We start from the raw sequence: 9,516 nt of genomic DNA, 5'->3' as shown, positions 1-9,516 counted from the left end.
GGGTGCATCTTGTGTAACTTCTGCTTTACGAGTTTTGCATCTGGATGAACAACAAGATTATGAACCATGAAGTCAAGATCTAGTCCTGACATGTCAGCATAGGACCAAGTGAAGTTGATTTTTGTCTCTATGAGGAAACTGATGAAGTCCTATTTCTCTTGATCCGTGAGCGACTTGGAAATGAGCACATTCTTTGGAATGTCTTTGGTGCCCATATTGATACTGTTTGTTTCCTCTATTAACAATTTTGACCTATCCTGTGGAGATGACCAATGGTAGGGAGTTCAAGTCCCTCATCCTCAAGTTCCTTTTCTAGTTTTTCACTTTTGGATATGCCCTTTGTTTTTACTTTTTTCTCATCCAAAGGTGCCTTGGAGATGTTTTCACCTAGGGAATCATTTTTTTTCTTTTTATTATCTTTTTGTGAGTAAGGGCATTGACTTGACCAAAGTATCCCTTTTTATGCAGTTGAATCTCATGCACTCTATTGCAGTCTTCCAAATTAAGCATATTCAGGAGAGTTATGAGAGCATTATCATTGGCGCAGATGTCTAAAGTGGGTTTGTCTCATTGGCCCCATTCTATAAGTTTGGTATGGATAAGATTTAGCTCATGTAGAATGGGAGGGGTTATGGTAGTGGTGGTGTTGATGTGGGTGTCAAAGAAAATGTAATCTTTGTATTCAAAAGGCATTTCATAGAACTCCTCTTCATCAGAATCTTCGACATCCAAAGAAGGACTTGAAGGGGCACTAGTAATAGTGATCTTAGGCACTAGAGTGTACCCCAAGCCTTTGTTATATTTGTATGAGATAGGGTTTTTTGGTGATTTTCTTCTTTTCTCCTCTGGTCCCAAGTCATGTCCTTTGTAACCCATCTTTTCTACTATAGCTGATGCTTTTGGATACATTTTTTTTAGGTATTTTTGTTGGGTCTTCATCTTCTTCCTGGTACAACCATGAAGAGGTGTTTGTCTCAAGGCTCTCCTCATCAAGTGGACCCCATTGCTGAAAGGTGGTATCTTTGCATTGTATAACAAGTTTTTGATCTTTTTTTATTTCTTTTGGTTTGTTGAATGACTTGGGAGATAAGGGGAGATTGCCTATTAATAAGACACCCTCAAGTTTGTATTCACTGCAACCATTATTTAGGATTTTCATGTTGGGCTCTTCTTGGGATGAGGTGGAGGCGATGTTTGATGTGTCAGATGGAGGAGATGGAGAGGGTCTATTTAGTGGGCAGTGATATGGATTCTTCTCCTCTAAGAGCTTGCAATATTGAAAGGGTTGTGGATCACCTTTGATAGTGATCTCTCTTCCATTGAAGGGGAATTTGATGAATTGATGATAAGTGGAGGGGATGGCCTGCAAGGAATGAATCCATGGGCGGCCGAGCGGAATATTGTAAGGGAGATAAAGATCTAAGACTTGGTAAGGGGTATCAATTGTAATAGGGCCCACTTGAAGAGGCAAGGTGATCATGCCTTTAGAAACTCTTTCTGCATCGTCATATGCTTTTATTGTGATTCTTCCTGATGTATCTACTAGGTCCTCATAAAGCCCCAATTATTTTATTAACTTGTATGTACACAATTTGAGTCTGGATTCACCGTCTATCAAGATACGTTTGACCTTGTTCTTTTGGATAAGGGCTTCAATGTGAAAAGGTTTATTATGGTCTTCATCTGCAGGAGCGTCATTGGAAGTGAACACAAGGTAATTCTGGGCAGCAAGGTTTCCAATGAGAGATTGAAATTGGGCAGCATTGATATTATCAGGAACGTGAGACTCAAGGAAGGCTTGTTCCAAAATTTCCTTGTGGACAGGGAAAGTCTTGAGAAGTTCTAGGATGGAAATCTGCACAGGGGTCTTCCCAAGTTGGTCAAGGAGATCATATCGGTGAGTGGAAGACATGGGGGGAGGGTTTGGTGGGGGAGAAGTTCCTTAGACAGTGACTCTTCCTCGGTGGGTGTTTACATTGCATTCATTTTGAGAGTGGGAAGTGGAAGGTGTAGTGCCTTGAATGACTATTTAACAGGGTTAGGTCTTCTTTGGGAAGGGGGAGGGTTAACTCCTTAGATAGTTATGACATTGACATGGTTGTCTGCAGGCTCAATGTGATCCACTAAAAAGTCAAAACCCATTATGTGATTGGTGTGATCATAGTTCGCAACGTTAGATGATGAGCCTTTACCTTTATCATGTTTTAGGAAGGGTTCCAGGTACATTTTGAGTTTGTCATTATTGTTACCAGGTTTTGAATTTTCTACCCCAATCTCACCTCTATCAATGAGATCTTGTATGTAGATTTAAAGATTCATGCACTTTCGTGTATCATGCCCATTGATATGATGATACTCACAATACTCATTCTCATTATACCACCTAGGTTTTGGTTGATTGGGGTCAAACGGGAGAGTTATCGGAAAGACTACTGCACCTACTTGGACAAGCTTTTGAAACACCACTTCAATGGGCTCAGCAAGAGGAGTAAAGTCTCTTGGAGTCTTGTTATTGGATTGGGGTGGCCACCCTTGGACAGAGATATTGTTATGGGGTTTTTGAGATTGATTTTGATTATTTTGATTGTTGAATTGGTGATTGGTGGTGGTGGGCTTTGGAGGAGCGGCCACAGTCTGGACCCATTTTGCATCAGTCACACCATCATTGACTACGTTCTTGTGTTTGCTCCTAGAATCATATGAGTCATGGAAGGTGGACCACCACCACTAATGTATTCATATGATGAGGAAGAGGGGATGTGAGATGTGATGACTGATGTCACAGGGACTTGAGTGATAGTTGGTTGTGACCCGCAAATTGTTGTGACAGGAGGAAGTGAGGCTCGAATGAAGTTAGCGACATTGTTGAGAGGAATGGAGGATTGTGGAATAGAAACATATGGTCGAGTAGAAGAAGATTAGAAGCATGTTGGAGAATAGACAAGAACGGATTTGATATTGGCATAGATACTAAGAAGGAAGAAGGTGGAATGGAGACCATAGGGATAAATGTCACAAGTGCTATTGATTTGGGTTAAATGATGGGCGAGGGTGTAATTGATTGAGTTTGAAGAATGGGTCTAATGGTATGAGTAGGAGCAAGGTCTCCTTGTGGTTGTTGACCAAGAATGAATCTATCAAAATCGGGGGGGATTTTAGCTCCATTTTCAAGGAGAGTCTTTAGAAGAGCACTAGGATTATATTGGATAAATTTCTCCAACATTTCTTGATTATAAGAGTCTTGTAAGAAAGTTCTCACTTTCGAAGAGAGTTCATCTTGATCAACCATATTAGGGTCTTGTGGTTGATTTTGAATGCTGGGTTACACACTTTATGTAGGATCTTGTTTAGAGTCTTCATATAGGATACTAATGTCCGGCATGGCATATTGTTGTTTGGCCATCTTTTTCTTTTGAGATCGAGTTGTGACCATACAATAATAGCGTTATAAAGGTTGATTAGAGGAAGAATATATTTGATGAAAGGACTTAGCAAGGATCTTGGATTTTGGATTTAATTTGGATTTGATGAAATTAGATTTGATTTATTGGTAGAGTCCTTGGATTAGGACACAGGTTTGATTAAGATTGTACCTTAGTCCTTGGATGAGGATTTTAGGTGGGAGATGTTGATGAAACCACAAGAAAGGTAATGACCAAGTTGGGTAAAATTTAGACCTTAGGATGATGATCAAAGTCTTTCTTCTACTAAGGATTGACTAATGATCCTAAGCAAGTAAAGACATGAGATAAGAGTCTTGATCGACTCAAAAGATTGGGCAAAGGTACTTGGAGAGGATTCTTCTTCAAGCACAAAGCCAAATGATTGATTGATTAAGGATGAGGTCTAAATAAAACTTTACAAGGCATAAAAACTTAACATGAGGCTAAATTGGATTAAAGGATGATTTGATTTGGATTTGAGAATTGATTTGATGATTGATTTGTGATCAAATGATGTGCCAAGTCCTTAGGAAAAGATTGAGGATGATTGATCAAAGAGAGATGATGGTGATGATTAGAAGAAATTTTATGACTAGGCTATTCTTGACATGAACATGACTCAATAGATGATTGGTTTGGATGGCAAGTTGTGTGAAGGGATGTGACCACCCTGATTTTGACAATAATTGGTGTTAAAAGACAAACCTGGACCTTGATGGAGGGCACGGACTCTTACTTCATCACTAGCATCAAACTCATTGCTATGACCATGGATGTAATTGTGGTAATGATGCAAAAGGGTCCTATGTTTAAGCAAGAGTTTGTGATTTGTGTGCCAAAACTTCTAACGTTTAATAAGTTGTGCTTGTGTGAGCTTCTTCTTCTTGATAGGTCAGTGGATTGACTTCTTGGGATGCTTATATGACTTGGGCCTATGAAATATGAGATGGACGAAGCTCTTATGTAGTTTGGGACTTGTTTGGAAGACTTGAGTTTGTTATGACTTGGACTTGATTGATTTTGGTTCAAAAAAATTGTGTGACTAGGACATGACCTTGAATATGACGTGGACTAGATTTAAATTTGGTGATAATGACTAGGATGTTGACTAATTCTACTCTTGGAAAGAAGAAAAAGAAAACACATTGGACATTAATTCAAATAAGCAAATCAAGCATATCAAGCTACCCTAAGGAATTGGCTGAGGAGGAAAACCTTTGTTTGTTGACTCAAGTACACACCCAATAGCTAATCAGAACATGGTCACCGGGTCTCATGTAATGGATTTCCAATGCCATATTAGTCGATTCCAAACGCTAATGGGGACACGATATGGCAAGTCTCTTTGGAGAGTTACTGTCTCCCTTGCATAAAGATTATCCACCTTTCGGAGGTGAACCCGGTGGCTTCTATTCACTAGTACATTTGGGTCAAGATTTCGACGGCCAATCGTTGGATTTCCGACCACATTTCATCGCACTACCGACAAAAATGGCCATCTAAAACTTTGCGTCGGAAGTTCTGACTATCCTCGCGGTCGTTGCAATTTCGACATTACCACAACCTTTCTAACGACCACCATGCATGCTCATTCCACGAACGAATACCATCGCCATCTCGGGCCATCGTCAGAATTCCGACAGAGGAGTGTCGTGGGATGCAAAGCATCCTTGTCGGGCATTTCAGTAGTGGGCGTCGGAATTCCGATGATGAGAGATGATGTGGGTCGAACGGCTTTGCCGTCGGTGCATGAAAGCATTGAACGAGTTCTACCGTTAAAAATTACATGAAACATTTTTAATTTATTTGATTCAATGTTATTTGCAAAAAATGATTATCAATGATGTTTCCTTTCTCCAAGAATTGTCTACGACCTTTCTGTCAGATAATATGTAACATTGAATGACTAAATTTTTTCTTTACAATTGCTTATTTAATTTAAGTATTATCTCAGCGTGAATTAAAATTTATATCTGTACGGAAGTAGAACATACAAGTTGAAGAGTCTCTTGCATGCAAATTTCCTAAAAGAAAGCAAGCAGACATTATCTTGAATGACATGGAAACAAGCTCATCTGCTGCCTAGAAGAGAGCAATTGGAGAATGGCAGAGGAAAGTGTTTAAGGGTGATAAATAGATAGATAGTATGCAATACAAACAAACAATGTCTAGAGTGTCTAATGTGACGTCTCTAATTTATGTCCAGAGGGTCTAACTGGTTTTGGAGTTCCTGCGAAACCTATTGGGCCACGCTTGGAGGAAATCAATGTGTTCGTGCAAGGAGCACCTTTTTTCTATTATGAGAATGATACTTTTGCACCTAGGGATATTTGGAAGTCAATATTCAAAAATTTCTATAGTGTGGAGCAAGAGTTGGCGGACTCAAAGTATAATTGTCAGCTTTCAGAAGACCAAGAGGTTATGTACACAATCTCCCAATAGAAGAGTGACCACAAGAATTACCTCTCCCCCCAATGACTATTCAGGAAGCACTTCCTCAAACAAAGGACTATTGGCCTCCATGGGATCAAAGAAAAAAATTAAAGCATAGACTCTAGACGATGTGGTGGTGTCCTCCGTGAAGAACTCTACACTATAATTGAAAATTTATGAGGGAAACTGCAAGATAGTGAAGAGAAATACAATCTTGAAAAGTGGGAAGAATGGATCTTGGTTTGGGTGGGGCCAAGTCAGGTGGCTCCTCTAGAGGTTGACGAGATAGAAATCATATTAGGATTTGAAAAAGATCACACTCGTGGAACTTCATGTGCGAGTGATCAATTGTGGTGTTTGGGTAATGCATTCCAAATAGATACAGTTGCATTCCAAATAGATATAGTTGCATGCCATCAAGACTGTATCTATTTGGAATGCAACTGTATCTATTTGGAATGCATTACCCAAACACCGCAATCGATCACTTGCACACGAAGTTCCACGAGTGTGATCTTTTTCAAATCCTATAATGATTTCTATCTCGTCAACCTCTAGAGGAGCCACCTGACTTGGCCCCACCCAAACCAAGATCCATTCTTCCCACTTTTCAAGATTGTATTTCTCTTCACTATCTTGCAGTTTCCCTCGTGAATTTTCAATTATAGTGTAGAGTTCTTCACGAAGGACACCACCACATCGTCTAGAGTCTATGCTTTAATTTTTTTCTTTGATCCCATGGAGGCCAATAGTCCTCTGTTTGAGGAAGTGCTTCCTGAATAGTCATGGGGGGGAGAGGTAATTCTTGAAATCACTCTTCTATTGGGAAATTGTGTACATAACCTCTTGGTCTTCTGAAAGCTGACGATTATACTTCGAGTCCACCAACTCTTGTTCCACACTATAGAAATTTTTGGATATTGACTTCCAAATATCCCTAGGTGCAAAAGTATCATTCTCATAATAGAAAAAAGGTGCTCCTTGTATGAACACATTGATTTCCTCCAAGCATGGCCCAATAGGTTTCGCAGGAACTCCAAAACCAGTTAGACCCTCCGAACATAAATTAGAGACGTCACATCAGACACTCCAGACATTGTTTGTTTGTATTGCATACTATCTATCTATTTATCACCCTTAAACACTTTCCTCTGCCATTCTCCAATTTCTCTCTTCTAGGCAGCTGATGAGCTTGTTTCCATGTCATTCAAGATAATGCCTGCTTGCTTTCTTTTAGGAAATTTGCTTGCACATGACTCTTGGACTTGTATGTTCTGCTTCCGTACAGATATAAATTTTAATTCACGCTGAGATAATAATTAAATAAAATACGCATTTGTAATGAAAAGATTTAGTCATTCGATGTTACATATTATCTGACAGAAAGGTCATAGACAATTCTTGGAGAAAGGAAACATCATTGATAATCATTTTTTGCAAATAACATTGAATCAAATAAATTAAAAATGTTTCATGTAATTTTTAAAAGTAGAACTCGTTCAATGCTTTCATGCACCGACGACAAAGCCGTCTGACCCACACCATTATGCATAATAGAAGAAATCAATATAATAGGCTATTATAAAGAATATATACAAAAATATGAAAGAACATTAAATTACCATTACAAACCCATAAACCATTAAATAGTGAAAATAGATATAAATTTGTAAATGTCTCCCTATAAACACCACAACCATAACCAAAACAAAAAAAATTCTTACCCGCAAAAACTTAGCTGGTGAGTTGCAAGTCTACAACATCTCTCAGATGATCAAACCATTTCTTAATTTTGTTCTTCTGGTTAGTCAATGGATTTAGTTGCATGTTCAAGTTTACTATTTGAAGCCTTTTGTTTCGCTATATTTGAGACATAATAAAATTCTTGTGAGTAGGAAATTGATTCAGGAGTTACGTGTGAAGAATTTGGCAAAGTAAATGATGACAATCAAACTCAAATTTTATTTGTCTTGATTAAAGACTTTTATCCTGATGGCATTAAATTAAAGTTCTTTTTCTATTTTTTGGTGATCTCTAGAGCAGGGGTTGCTTTGCATCGACCTGGGATACATTTAACTTGTGTTGTATCTATGGAAATATGTATCCTAGGACAACGCAATGCACCCTCTGCTCCACCAATACCAGATAGAAGAGAAAGTACTTTAATTTAAAGCCATCACAATAAAATGCTTTCAAGACATATATTAGGTATAAAAGGAATCCTACCCTGTCATTTGAAGGGGTTTACCTACAATTCAAGTGATCTCTTAATTATAAAATCAATTCAATTCCAAGTGAATGTGCAATCAAGCATTCATCAAGAATTGAAGGAGAAATCAAGTTAATAAAGATATTTAATAAAGATATCATCTTTTAAATTAAGAAATGGGCAGGAGATTAAGAATACAAACCTTCCATATTGCACACTTCAAGGTATATTAAAATCAGTTTAAAGTGTATTCATTTAGGGACCTTTCATAAAATATTCTCAACTTACATATCATAAAAGGATCTGCTCCACCAATACCAGATAGAAGAGAAAGTACTTTAATTTAAAGCCATCGGGATAAAATGCTTTCAAGACATATAAAATCAAGTGATCTCTTAGTTATAAAATCAATTCAATTCCAAGTGAATAGGCAATCAAGCATTGAAGGAGAATTCAAGTTGGTGCAAGTGAATTTGGAAGACAAAAGGACTCAATGAAGCCAGTAAAGACTTTTGAAGGTCTTAGGAGTGAAGAGCCAATCAATTATGCACACAATGAAGCCATTAAAGACAATCATCATTACAATAGATTGCAGGATATGCACAAGATGTGTTTGAAATGGATTTAGAAACTTCCAACCAAATGTGATTAGTGAGTATAGATGTTGTAGTGCAACTGCCCAGGTACGCATGCATGCAAAATATGTAAGCTTAGATAAGGTACATGAACTATTTGACATAATGCCTCAAAGATCACCCAATATCCAATGACGGTTGGGAGAAAGAAAACATCAATTTTTTCATAATCTTAAATATTTCTTTATTCATCACTATAAATCTATTATGAATATAGTGTCAATATTGCAGAAATTTATTCTATTATGAATGCAATATTTAGGGATGTAATCTTTATATTTTTTTTTTAATTAGAAAAAGGTCCTAATACAATCCCCAACTAATTAATCTACAGAAAGATACCACTAAAGAAAGAAATTCAATCCTCACCACTATGGTCTTGAAGGCTTTTAAGACACTTGGATTCCTATTTTGGCCCACTTTTCCTTGACCCTATGTTAAGATAGTAAACTAGTTTGAGAGAATCCATTGGGTGAGAAATTGTGTATGGTTGCAATTATTTTTCAAGCATGGAAAGTGATTTAAAGTTTGGACCAATAGAGGATAAGTATTTCTTGAACCTTCAAAGACATGTGTAGAGCACCGCATGGATGTTTGTCCATTATTGAACTCTTTGAATATGTAAGTAAATTATTTTTGGTTGATGACACAGTAAGTGTGGTATTTGTCTTTTCGATATGTTGTGGATAATATTAATCAAATATGGAATTTTTTTGATGCTATATACACTATGTTTTGGATTGAATTTAGGTAAGCGAAGAGGTAATGGAAGAATAAAAGAGGTACACAAAGGAAG

The sequence above is a fragment of the Cryptomeria japonica genome, chromosome 7 (genome assembly GCF_030272615.1).
Source record: "Cryptomeria japonica chromosome 7, Sugi_1.0, whole genome shotgun sequence".
Classification (NCBI taxonomy): Eukaryota; Viridiplantae; Streptophyta; class Pinopsida; order Cupressales; family Cupressaceae; genus Cryptomeria; species Cryptomeria japonica.
This window is presented reverse-complemented; position numbering follows the sequence as displayed.